This window comes from Tympanuchus pallidicinctus, unplaced genomic scaffold (assembly GCF_026119805.1).
Source record: "Tympanuchus pallidicinctus isolate F22 unplaced genomic scaffold, pur_lepc_1.0 scaffold19, whole genome shotgun sequence".
NCBI lineage: Eukaryota > Metazoa > Chordata > Aves > Galliformes > Phasianidae > Tympanuchus > Tympanuchus pallidicinctus.
This window is the reverse complement of record NW_026294710.1, coordinates 12580924-12593779: the sequence shown is the minus strand read 5'-3', so window position 1 is coordinate 12593779 and position 12856 is coordinate 12580924. Positions and strand designations below refer to the sequence as shown.

The 12856-nt window shown below is 37.2% G+C and overlaps 2 long non-coding RNA genes across 2 annotated transcripts in view; both read right to left on the bottom strand.

Annotated features, from left to right (window-relative positions):
• The window catches only part of LOC128079753 (uncharacterized), a 324094-nt gene that overhangs the window by 144327 nt on the left and 166911 nt on the right, over positions 1 to 12856 (bottom strand). The window lies entirely within an intron of this gene.
• Positions 1 to 12856, bottom strand: part of LOC128079749 (uncharacterized) — a 37208-nt gene that overhangs the window by 13296 nt on the left and 11056 nt on the right. The window contains exon 2 of the long non-coding RNA XR_008206306.1: positions 11473 to 11643. This is a non-coding gene — a long non-coding RNA (uncharacterized LOC128079749). The remainder of the gene's footprint in view (positions 1 to 11472; positions 11644 to 12856) is intronic.

Here is a 12856-nt window from a genome sequence, read left to right as displayed (position 1 = left end):
AATCAAAATGTGGTTCCTACTAAATGTATTATTCTATACCTTTCCTGTAAGTGGAGAGAAGCTTTGCAAAGCTATTACAGAAACTCTTATAGAAAACAGTTATTTTATCATATTCTTACCAAACTACCTTAATATCCCCTGTGGTTAAGATCATTGTCCCTTCTTCCAGAGTTTCAAAAATCCATTAGGTTTTATCATTAAATATTGAAAAAGAAGAATTTGCTGTTATAATTGTATCCTGAATTGAATCACATACGAAGATAACACTGAATATTAAAATGAGAGAGTCATAGAAAAACGGATTAACAAAAGGGGCAAATTTATTCTTTTTTATATCTTTCTTTACTGAAAACTTCTGCTATGCAGTATTTTTAGGACTGGGACTAATACTTTTGTTATGGTTTCAGTGAGGTTAATTTTCTTTGTAGAGGTTTCTATGATGCTGTGCTTTGGGGTTTTTGATGAAAATAATGGTGATAGCATGTAATGCTTTTAATTGTTGCTGAGTATAAGACTTTTCAGCTTCTGGTGATGCCCTCAGTGAGGAGCTGGGGGTGCACAAGGAGCAGCCAGGGGACTGAACAGGAACAGCAGACTAAATTAGCCAAAGGGGTGTTCCATACCACATGGCATGGTGCTTGGCTATAAAAGCTGGAGAAAAGAAGGAGGAAGGAGGGATGTTCCGATTAATGGTGTTTGTCCTCTCAAGAAACTGTTACGCAGGATAAGCAGCTGCCAGCTGATGGGGAGTGCTGCAAGAATTTGCTTTGCTTGCGCAAGCAGCTTTTGCTCTACCTAGTAAACTGTTTGCAACATATTAGACTAAAAGAGCCCTCAATTTACAGCTTCTTTATTTTGTCAGGTTGTGTATGTCACTGTGCTTGACATAGGCAGGTTATGTTTTGTGATGGCCAGTGACCTCCATGTTCCTTTATACGTTGAATTATGCACTGCCTGTTTGGGATCTTTTACAGCTACTGACCTATTTTATTTGATAAAGTAATTAAGATTTCAATCTTCAGATGTAAAAGGAGAGCTCTACCACGTTATATTATCCTGAAAGAAGAGAGAGAAGCCAGGCTCCATCATCAAGATGTAGCACATCATTCACAGTTACACAATGGGAAAAAAAAATGGAAGAAAGAAGATCACCTAAGCGAGCAGAAGATTGAGCTGCGTGCAGAATATATTGATCTCATCATAGGTATAGCATGTCACAGCCAATCAGGAGAGTAACATAAAGATGTACTCTTTCCCCCTGACCCATGGTACGAAACAAGGCACTAAAACTCTTCGGCAGGCTCAGAAAACATAATACCACATAGTACCTCATTTTGTTCATATATAAACCTGAAAAGCATCTGAATGGCAAATCCCTGGTGGATTATATGCCTTTGGAAAATGTGAAGTACGTATTTGCTGAACAAGCAAGTCCTTATTCCTTGCTAAGCCAGTTGGGTCTGGATGGAGGACGGAAGAAGCATCAGCAATCTGTTATGATTTCTGAAACTTTCCCATAGAATCATAGAGTAATAGAATATCTCAAATTGGAAGGGACCCATAAAGATCATTGAGTCCAGTTCTTTCCTTTGAAGAAACAGTTTGATACTAAGTCAAGAAAAGACATAAGTCCACATAGGCAGAAGTGGGAGGGACTTGGAATTAGAATTGCCCACATTAGAAGTGGGCAAACATCACTGATTTGTGTTTACCCTCAATTACACCACTGCTGAGGAGATGAACAGGATATTCATGAGTATGCCTACCCAGACCATTACTGCTGTGCATGAAGCATGTGACAGCCCATAATGGAGATGTGAGGTGAATGCAAAAAGATACTCTGCAACGAAATAGAGATTGGTTGCCATTAAGGCTCTGCCAGCACCAGTTTTGAAAATATTAAGAGAAATAATGAAATATAATTAAAATGTAATTTTCTTCTAATGAAGCAAAATTAAATGCTAAGCTGATGCCGCTGTGCAGGAAAACAAAGTGTAGGAGTATCAGCTTCAGAATGTTTCAGTGCTTAAGGGACAAACGGAGCCACTCATTAAATTCAGCCATGCTGTTCACCTCAAGAGCTACAGGAAGGATGCAGAGGTGATAAGATGAACCCCCTCTGGTGAGGAGAGGATGCAAAGTGCAGAGCTCTACAGCTCCATTTCTGCCACAGTTTTGCTACTGACCCTTCTCTATATTTTGAAGCAAACCTTCCATTCCCCTCACAGAATCACAGAATCACAGAATGGCCAGGGTTGGAAGGGACCTCAAGGATCATGAATTTCCAACCCCTTTGCCACATGCAGGGCCACCAACCTCCATATTTAATACTAGACGAGGCTGCCCAGGGCCCCATCCAATCTGGCCTTGAACACTTCCAGGGACAGGGCATCCACAGCCTCTCTGGGCAGCATATTCCAGCACCTCTCCACTCTCTCTGTAAAGAATTTCCCCCTGACATCCAACCTAAATCTTCCCTCCCTCAACTTAAAACCATTTCCCCTTGTCCTGCAGTTACCTACCCTTTCAAAGAGTTGATTCCCTTCTTTTTGTAGGATCCCTTTAGGTACTCAAAGGCTGCCATGAGGTCGCCCAGCAGCCTTTTTTTTCCTCCAGGCTGAACAAGCCCAGCTCCCTCAGCCTGCCTTCATAGGGGAAGTGCTCCAGCATTCTGATTTTCTTTGTGGCCCTCCTCTGGACCCTCTCTAACAGCTCCCTGTCTTTCTTGTACTGGGGACTCCAGACCTGAACACAGTACTCCAGATGGGGCCTCACAAGGGCAGAGTAGAGAGGGATAATCACCTCCCCGTCCCTGCAGGCCACCCCTCTTCTGGTGGAGCCCAGGATACCGTTTGCTTTCCAAACTGTAAGAGTACACTGCTGGCTCATGTTAAGTTTTTCATCCACCAGGATCCCCATGTCCTTCTCTGCAGGGCTACTCTCAAGGACTGCTGCATCCATTCTGTGTAAATGCCTGGGATTCCTCCAGCCCAAGTGCAAAACCTTGCACTTTGCTGTATTGAACCTCATTAGATTCCCTGGGCCCACCTTTTAAGTCTGTTGAGGTCCCTCTGAAAGGCATCCCTTCTTTCCACTGTGTCAACCGCACCACTCAGCTTGGTGTAATCAGCAAACTTGCTGAGAGTGCACTCGACTCCATCGTTGATGTCACTGATAAAGATGTTAAAGACCACTGGTCCCAGGACAGACTCCTGGGGGACAGCGCTTGTTACCGGCCTCCATCTGGACTGAAAACCATTAATTACCACACTTTGTCTGCTGCCTTTCAACCAATTTCTTATCCATTGGGTGGTCCACCCATCAAATCCACATCCCTCCAATTTGGAGATAAGCATGTGGTAGGGGACCATGTCAAAAGCCTTGTTCAAATCCAGGTAAGTGACATCGGTCAATCGGCTCTCTTCTCCATTGTGTATCTGTCTAGAATATACTGACGGCTGGATTGAACAATCAGAGTTTGTGTAGCTTTTGGGCTTTCTGGTTGCAAAAAATTTAAATATCATTTTTGTGAAGACGTGAAGAATGTGACGTACTTTAAGAATGAATAGCAAAAAGCTGAATGGTCATGATGGGTCATTATGCCCTCTCTCTGTGAAGAGCTACACTGCTCCAGTTCTTTACCCTACTTACTTGAATTGCTACTCAGGATATGAAGACAGTGACAATTTTTTAACAGTGATATCTGGAATGTGGGCACTCCTCCGTTGTCCTTAGAGCATAGCAGTATAACAGACTTTATCTTTAACAAATATTTCCCTTTTGTGTGAAATCTTGACTACTACTTAGCAGCAGTCAGTGTAAATAGTAAGAAAATATATAAAATTGTCTCCTGGGAAAAGCAAGGCTCCCATGAGTATTAACAGGTTTTTGAACAATTTTATTTTTTGTAGTTGTAGTTGTTTTGTCTTTCAAGTTTCTGACAAATCCCAGAGGTTCTGATAGACTGCCTTTCTTTGTTATAAAACAAGATTTCAGTGAAAAAATTATGAGCTTAGCAAGAGTTGAGTCCAAAATGAGAGCAAAACCAGCCATTTCTCTGTCTATCCCTCCAGCACATCTAAAAACTATGCAGAATTACTCCCTGTGTCCTTTACAGCTCACAGCTGTTGGTGCTACAAGAATTCCAGCCTAAACATTTTTAAGTTCCAAAAGGAATCATGGAAGGAAGATTAATTTTAAAAGCCAAATTAATAACCCCTACCATTGTTCCCATAAAAGATATCTTGGATTTTCAGGCAAAACCTATTCAGTATCATTTCTCAGGCTGAACTCCATGTGATACATGCTGCAATACAGGGTTACCTTTAAGGCATTATAATCCTCTTCAAGGAAGAGTTTTCTAGCTTCCAAACTCAGGGGAATAAGGACAGAATTTCAGTAAATGCAAACATACTTCCAATTTCATTTTATATTTACCAAGACACAAATATACATACACGTATATGCAATATATAATTATGGCAAGCTCCAGTTTTCTATGTTTAGGATGCTGATAGTCCTCAGAATTCCAGTGTTGGGCAAGTCCTCTGATGTCAAAGCTACCTGTTTTTGTTGAAATGTTTAACTTAACAAGCCAGCAAATCACTTGGACAGCATTTAAAAATAAACCATACTTTTAGTTTTGATTGCTTTAATTTTAATCAAACATTAGCTATCTTGATTTCAATCTCAGTCTTAAATTGCTAATGTAGATTATTATAGCTTAGTTCTTAAACTAGTTTCCTGGTTTTCTTGAAAATGCATATAATGCAGGGTTTTTAAAATTATTTTCTTTTTTTCTCTCTCTTCTTTATTATTTGCGTGAAACATTCAGTATTGGAATTCACATCTTTAATAATAAAAGATAAATTTGGAGGTCTTTTTAATATTCTCAGTGTGAAAACTCTTTCACAGTTCAAACATGGACATACTTAAGATATTAGATTCAGTCTATGGAGCGATCTTTACTTTCTATACCACAGCTGTTCTGGAAGGACATAGCATTATTTATTGAACTCTTTATTTATTCATTGCTATCTAAATGCAGGCTTTGGAGCCCTTGCTCAAGTTCCTATTGATGAAAGTTTATCCTTTATATGTGTAAAACTTCCCAATATCATCCATAAATCATTAAGATCCTTCTGCTACAATTGAGACATCGTATAAATATATTTTATATCCAAGTTTGTCCCTAAAAGAAAAGGATTCAACAGAGAAAAAGGCGGAATAGAGAATTTTTGCATCCTAAAATTGGTGATGAGACAGATTTTGTGAATCATTCTATGCAAATACTTACTATTGACTATCAAGAGAGCTCACAGTGACCTGATCAGATTTACCTATTTAACTTTCACATTTCCAAAATTAGGTGAGGTGAATTGCACATGAAGTGACTAACATGGAACAGCAATTTTTGGATTCAAAGTATTCCAAAAATAAAAGTTTTGAGTAGAAATTCAGGTTTAACAATTTTCCTGCTAACTTATTACAACAAATTTGGAATAAAATCACCACTTCTGATAATAAGAAAGTTATATACAGGAATTCACATTTATGATAAGGACCAGTTCTTCTTATGCAAAACCTGGCTTTCCTAGCATTGAAAACTTGGAGTTTAAAAGAAATGCTAAACATGGTTCGTTAAGGGCAACATTTTCTTCTAGGAAAGAAGAAGGAAGAATTGTGTCTGCCCTTAAGTAAAGGATTAGGTGACGCTAGCTCAGGGGTCAAGATTTAACTTTCAATATTTACTTGAAATTCTTTCCTCACGTAAGTTTGACATACTTTGAGGAAGACCCCAGCTCAGCTGTGACATTTAACAAAATGTTTAATGTAATGGATTAGTTATTCTAAGCCATCTTAATCTAAGTAATATCTCAATTTTAAAAATTAACTTCAGGAAGCCTTCACATTTGTTAAAACTACAAGTGCAAATAATCAGTCATTTTTAAATCACTCCATCTGAGAAGTTTGAAGGCCTGCTTGTGCCACACATCTAACTCAAATTTCCAGCTTTTAATTGAGCAAGAAAACCATAGTTCCCTTAATTTTTCCACTTCAATTTTCAACACCAGGAAACAGAACTCCTCTAGTGAACAACTCCACACTTCTTTCTGTATTAATCTTTGTCCTTGGAAAAACATCCTACAACATTGTGTTTATCAAGTCAACTCCGTGGTGGCAAAAGTTATCATAAAACCTCACTTTCTTGGGAAGCATAAGGCGAAGGATGGGGAGTGAATATAAAATGATGATTTATGTTCATACAGACATATCATTCTCAGAAAGCAAATGCTGATCTTCTCTTTCTACCTCCTGAAATTGTGTAAGGCACTCCACAAGCAAACACATGTATTTGTCTTTAGCTGGAATTCAAGCTAAATTTAGAATGACAAAATTGTAAATTTCTAAAGACAGACAAGAGTAAGGGAAGGAAAAAAAAGGTGGGTGAAAATGTCAGTAATAATTCACACACGTGATCAAGGAGTTAAGAGGTGCAAGAAGTAGTCTGTCTGCCTAGCTGAACTTGTGTACTGATTGTATATCGAAGGAATAACATTAAGTAGATGTTAAATAAGATTGATATGACATTGGTCCCTGTTGAGAACTTCCACTCTGAATTACTGCACATGTCATTGAAGCATACCCGAAAACTTTGATTAGAGATCAGTAAAGCAACCTTTGGTGCTAGTCAGAGTGACAGCAGCTCTGATATTTTCATCAGAACTCTTACATGACACATAGCCTCAAATGCAACTCCTGGATCAATAAGAGTCTGCACTAGTCTTCAGTTTTGATTGAAAGCCATTCTCAGTGTGAATTGTTATTGTGAAATCTTTTCATTGGTATCGGGGTGGAGAAATGAGCTTGGTGAAGGATAAATGAGCAGTTTGTTAGAAAGTATATTTGATGCATTATTAGTCATTCAGAAAGCTCATTCTCTGAAGATGGTGAATGTCTAATGTGACAAATTGGCTCCCTGCTTTTCTTTGGGTAGAGATTATTTTAATGTTTTATCACAACTTTGGCACAAACATTTTCCTGGGAACAAAAACACTACTTCCTGGTAAAATCTTTTCTAATGTCTACTTAAACACTATTCCTTCTATGTACAATCAGTACACAAATAATTCCCAGCAGTTCCCTTCCCAGCAGTTATACCTGAATTTACAACTTCATTATCCAAATCAACACACAAAGCATAACTAGGCACTGGTTTTGTACAAGCCTGTTTAAAAACATCCTCCCAGTATGGCAAGGAATTGCGCATTAGAGTTCATTCATACAATCATAGAATCACCAAGGTTGGAAAATGCCCACAGGATCATCCACCATCCAACCATCCAACCATACACCGATCAACAATAATTCTCATTAAATAAGTTTATCAAGTGCTGCAAATTCAGACCAGCCAATGAAGAGGAAAAGGAGGCACAGAGACTTGAAACAAATTGCTGAAAATCAGAATCACAGACTGTCTTAATGAAGAAATGTGGAAAAAATGACCTATAACAAAGCTTAAGCTGGAAATTAAGGTTCATCCTTAATACCATAGCAGCTGTCACTGCTTCATTCTTTTATGATTCACTGCTGTGCTGTTGCTGAGAGGAAATTACCCAAAATAGTATTTTTCAAGAAAAAAGTAGTACTTAAAAGAAGCTCCAGAGCAACTGGGTGTCCTTTCAAACAAACATATCCAACTCCTTGATTCTTCTAAACACAGGGAGACAAAACTATAATAAATTTTAAGGAAATGTATTCGTGCCTATCCTGGTTGGTAATTGCTAAGATTAACAAGTACAAGGGCCAACAATGTGTTACTTTTTTGCAGTATATTTTTTTCCTCCTTTCTACTCTGTACTGAGCCATAAATACTGTTCTAAGATCCATTATTTTGTTGGCAGTACAGTCTGCCACTGTTATTACAGAATCATAATATTTTGAAATGGCAAAGATCTATTAGATCAGCAAGTCCGTTTTCACTCCGTGGAAGAGATATGGCTTCCCAAGAGGAATGTTTAATATTAAAGTAAGTCTACCTATTGACTGCATCAAACACTACTTCTTGCCAATATCGACATGTGTTATGGTTTGCTTTATCTCACCAAGTTTGTGCTGCATCAAAACCTGGAAAGGTTTTATCATGGGCTGCAGGTATTTAAATTTCTGTCCTACAGTCTACAAGAAGCAGAGCCAAAAAATGAAACCAGATTGTAATACCTCTGCCGGGGGTAAATTATGAACAGGATGCAGAAGCACTCAGCTTCTGGACTCTGCATTTTTTGGGGGGAGGGTCCATTGGGTTAGATTCTTTGCCTATTGGTACGTATGCAAAATGTGATGGTATTGAGCAGGCAGAACATAATCATTCAACACACATCCTGCAAGGCTAGCAACTCTCCACATACATAGATTTACCACCCACATGCAGGCTGACTTCTCCCTTAATTTCTGTTCCTGACAAGATGAATTGTTCACACTTACTCAGTCTAGAGCTTCAAATAAGAATCAGCGCAACTTGTGGATTTTGCAGAATATGTCTCTTCAATACAAACTTCTACGAGTCTGGAGATAAAACTTGGTGTGGAAACAGCATTGATTGCACTCGAGAGCCAGCAGAAGCTGGACAACCCATCTAGGGCGTTTTGGTTAGAAAAATTTCTGAAAAATGGAATTTGTGACTTTAAATGTCTCAGCCTTAGAGCTTAGACTTCAGTATCTCATATCTGAGCAAAATTAAGAGAAAACAGAGTATGGAAAGTACAATCCAATGGCCATGCATCACTTGGCCCAGGAACAAGAGTTATTTTCAATACATATTTGCTTCTGCTGTTAAAATGGCCCTCAGGGACTTAATTTTCAAAACACAGATACACATTAATTACCAAACAGGGAGTAAAAATGGTTGTTCTGCAATATCCTCCGTTCTGCACGATAAATGAGCTAATTCAGAAATGGCTCTTAAGTTCATTCAAAAGGGGATCATATAGAAAACTAACAACAGCAGTCACTTCCAGATTTCCAGATTTATTCATTTACTTACTGTCAGAATGGAAAAATTCGCTTTAAATTTGATCATATATGCAAAGACAAAGAAAGGAAATATGATGTATATTTTCATTTTCATTATGCTAGAATTTGTTGCCAAAACCAACTGCTGGTACTGCTAATGGACAAATAAGTTCCCTTTTAGCAGAACAACTAATCTCCAAAGGTGGGTGATATAGTATGTTCAAAACTGAACTGAGATTAAAGGTGACATACTGGAAAGATCTCACTTGATCTGTGAATAAGAGGATAAGGCCAGCAATCCGTCTAGTAGCACTGCTTAACAATTGTTAGTGATCTGTCAGTACAAAGCAACGAGGATATTATTATTTTTCATTTTGGCATCTAGATAAGGCAGCTTACAATGAATTCTAGATCTTGCTGTCTTCATTAGTGGATCAGCTCCCATTCATCCCTTCAAGCAAGTTAGGCTCCTTCATCATGTCTGTGCACACTGATGGCTCTTTGAAGATAATTTGTCACTTTGCAGTGTTCTCTGCTTAAATTATCATAACCTGTAGGTGCTTCCTTAAATCTCATGCTTTTTTGTCAGTATCAATAGTCTGCTGTGATGTTTTCTTATCATTCTAACATGAAGAAATGCTAGGAAATATTATCAGTTCTTTCTGCAGGGAAGGGAAATGATAACTGTCAGTCTGCCCTATAGTCTAGAGAGCTCTTCCACATCCCAGAAACAAAGCATTTGCTGGCAATTTGACAAGCCTTTTTCTAACAGTGAAAAGGAAAAAAATAATAAAAAAGATCAATAGGAAGTGTAAACTGCATGAATTTTACTGAATCGGAATGACTTTCTTATGTCAATCAATCCACTGCTTGCAGAGACTGATTGCAGACACATACGAGGTTTGAATGCAAGTGTTGGGCAGTGTTGTGTTGTTAAGGGGAGGAGACTTTGGAAGTCGAGGTGGCAGAAGAGGGCTTAATGAAAGCTAAATTTGCATTATTTCTTACAATGAAGAAGCCATTAGGCAACAGATCTCCACTGCTTCGAGGTAGCAAGAACACAACTACTTCTCACATTTCAGTTTTCAGAAGACTCAGAGCACAGTTGCATTGACCATTTTCTTCTACATCACTTTTCAAGACCATTGAGACTATGAGATTCATAACCTAGAAATCATGACTCTAAGACCATGGGCATTTAAGCAATATATTCATTATAAACAATGTGTAAATTAAACACTTTTTCAACTAATAGAAAATTCAATGGAAAATTGAGTTTTAAGAGGATTGGAAACATCCACAAATATAGTTAGAATCAGGGTACAGATATAGCAGGAAAAGTAAAGGTTACATGGATACAGGATAAAATAAATTTTTATCACATAAGAGCTATACAGAAATGTATCTAGGAACATGAGCACATCAACGTAAGTCATACTGGGTCAAACACAGTGCCATATACTGAGTTGAAAATGCATTTTCCCTCACTCTGAAAAATAAATAAATAAATATCTGTATGTTTTTTCCACATTCCTTTTTACTTCTACATTTGCTTTATTCAACATTTTACCTGAACACTCTATGCTTCTTTCAGATATGATTGTTATCATGATAGCTATTCACTGAAAGATAAAGCCTCTGTAGTTATTATTTAAACAGCACACACTGACTAAAGATCTTAGTCTGAATAAAACAGGGAGAAGTGATATAATAAACAAGAATTATCCTATACATAAATGATGTTCTGCATCCTTGTACTTTCACTGAATTCCTGATTACCTCATTCTTTATTCTTATGTTGGGCACAAGATTTCATTTTGTGGAAGTACTTTACAAGAATACCTAATATTACTCGCTGCTCCATTGACCACTGCAAACTCAGGAACAGTCCTTTTACTAGAGCAGGAACTCAGCATTGTCACTGCTTTTCACAATATACTTTGTTGTTTCTTAGTGTTTTATTGTGGTCTGCAAGCTTACAAATATTCCTTTCCTCTACTGCATTTATTACCTACAAACGCTCTGAAGAAATATTCTCCTTAACGAACAACCAAAAGAAGACAAAACATTAGCAGAGGTTAAAGGAAATATTCATTTAACTGACCAATGGGAGGAAAAATCAATTATATGGACGTATCTTCAAAATGCGGAGTCCCTTTTTTTTTTTCCCCTTGTGAATGTTTTATCCGATGTAACACTGCTATTGAATCCCCTCAGCTCAGTTGAAAATAGTATTGATTTGGATATTGTGTATTCTTCAGTGCTAAAACCATTGAATCATTTTTCTCTTTATATTCAAGAAACTTAATTGCCATTAGGGCTTCTGCAGTGTACTTTTAGATAAATACGTTGTACCACTCTATAACAATAGGGAATTTAAACAATGTGTTCTGAGGATGGCAGGAAATAACAGTAAATCACAGGAACATCACAGGGTCATAGAATCGTAGAATGGCTTACCTTGGAAGGTACCATGAAGATTATCCAGGTCCAAACGCCACAATGGGTCTCCCTAGAGGCTTCTCCAGGCTCAAAAAGTCCAATATCCTCAACATTTCTTCATAGTAGAGATGCTCCAACCCTCTGATCATCTTTGTGACCCTCCTCTGGACCCACTCCAAACTTGTGATGCTTTCATAGGAAAGGGGAGGTGCAAAATGAGAATAAACTCAGAAGAGATGTAGAAGAACTGTAATGAGGATCTTTCTCTCATGACTTTATAGTGCTGCACAGCAACTCAACTTCTGAACCCTATTCTTGTGAACTTAAAAACAAAATAAAAAAAATGTAAAATCATGTAGAGTCAACAAGATGCTCTTTTTGAGGGGTCAGTTTTATTTCTGGTGGTTCTCAGCAAACTTGTTCCCTTATTTTCTTTCCTTTTTTATATTTTCACTGTTGAATTCCTCAAATTACTCACTTATCTTGCATTTTAGTTGAATTTTCTGTCAGTTTTTTGGTGTTGGAAAAATACTGACTCATCAAATCAAACCCCTCTGTAAAATCATGCTTAGACAAAAACTCTGAAATGGGTTTTTAAAATCTCATCAAAATGGAACATGCTATTTTCTTCTTAAACATTTAGATTCACAGTTAATTACATCATCGTGTATAATATTTATGTATATATTTGGTATTATGAGTTATCAAAGCAGAATAATGTATTCTTTTTTTTTCTTTTTTTTTTTTTCTTTTTTTTTTTTTTTTCAGCATTGTAATCAGTCTGGAATGCTAAACTTCAAGAAAGAAATTTATTGGAGTTATTTGGGAAAAATAAGCAAACAAAAAATCACCTGATTAGTAATCTAGAAAACATAGCATAGGAGGAAAGACTGAAGGAACTGAATTTATTGAGGTGGCTATCTTCAGATATGTAAAAAAATTGTTGAAAGCCAAAACAGAATATATTGCTTTCTGGATTCCTTTATAATGGGTACTCCATTACATACACCACAAAAGGTGTATCATTTACAGAAAAGTAAGAGATTCAGGTTAGGCAGGAGGGAAAACATTAGAAAGATTAATGAAGTATTGAAATAGATAACCTGTGAATTCTCATTTGCAGGTAGCTTTAAAAAAATTTGATCAGAAGAAGAGAATATGAGAAATTACAGAAGATGCTACAATTGCATTAGTACTAAGGAACTAATGCAACTTGTAGGACTCTTTTTGTTCAATTTTCTGATTTTTTCCTCATTTTTGTAATTGTTTCTTATTACAATGTATATGTAACAGTGACCATTTATCACAAACTTTTGTAATTCTTTTGTTTCCAGTTGAATTATCAGAATTTCCTCTCTAAAGGGGGTTTCAATTTTGAACTAGTAGTGGTACCGTTAGGGAT